Source organism: Schistocerca piceifrons, unplaced genomic scaffold, assembly GCF_021461385.2.
Source record: "Schistocerca piceifrons isolate TAMUIC-IGC-003096 unplaced genomic scaffold, iqSchPice1.1 HiC_scaffold_291, whole genome shotgun sequence".
NCBI lineage: Eukaryota > Metazoa > Arthropoda > Insecta > Orthoptera > Acrididae > Schistocerca > Schistocerca piceifrons.
Window position 1 is genome coordinate 78,929 of NW_025728506.1, and position 1,072 is coordinate 80,000.

The window sequence follows — 1,072 nt, forward strand, 5'->3', positions numbered from 1 at the left end:
GAAGGGCATTGAACATGCAAACTTCTCACCAACCAGCTTGCGAAGGCAGGGGGGCAAGGTGGGGACGTGGGGAGGGGCGGCATGTACGTCCTGCTGCCATCCACATTACAGTGTACAGCAGGAGCATGTGGAAAGTCAGCAAGACTTGCAAGGTGTTTAACATGAAGCGATACACAGGGGAGCGGGCAGTGCGAGTAGCGAACTATATTGCGAGGGTTGCGGGTGGGCAACACTACACTAATTGAACGAGTCGTATAACAATTACAGAGCAGGTTTAGGCGACAACATGGGTTACGTTAGGGGACAACGTGGGTTACGTTAGGGGACAACGTGGGTTACTTTAGGGGACAACGTGGGTTAGGTTAAGGCACAACGTGGGTTAGGTTAAGGCACAACGTGGGTTAGGTTAAGGCACAACGTGGGTTAGGTTAAGGCACAACGTGGGTTAGGTTAAGGCACAACGTGGGTTAGGTTAAGGCACAACGTGGGTTAGGTTAAGGCACAACGTGGGTTAGGTTAAGGCACAACATGGGTTAGGTTAAGGCACAACATGGGTTAGGTTAAGGCACAACATGGGTTAGGTTAAGGCACAACGTGGGTTAGGTTAAGGCACAACGTGGGTTAGGTTAAGGCACAACGTGGGTTAGGTTAAGGCACAACGTGGGTTAGGTTAAGGCACAACGTGGGTTAGGTTAAGGCACAACATGGGTTAGGTTAAGGCACAACATGGGTTAGGTTAAGGCACAACATGGGTTAGGTTAAGGCACAACATGGGTTAGGTTAAGGCACAACATGGGTTAGGTTAAGGCACAACATGGGTTAGGTTAAGGCACAACGTGGGTTAGGTTAAGGCACAACGTGGGTTAGGTTAAGGCACAACATGGGTTAGGTTAAGGCACAACATGGGTTAGGTTAAGGCACAACATGGGTTAGGTTAAGGCACAACATGGGTTAGGTTAAGGCACAACATGGGTTAGGTTAAGGCACAACATGGGTTAGGTTAAGGCACAACATGGGTTAGGTTAAGGCACAACATGGGTTAGGTTAAGGCACAACATGGGTTAGGTTAAGG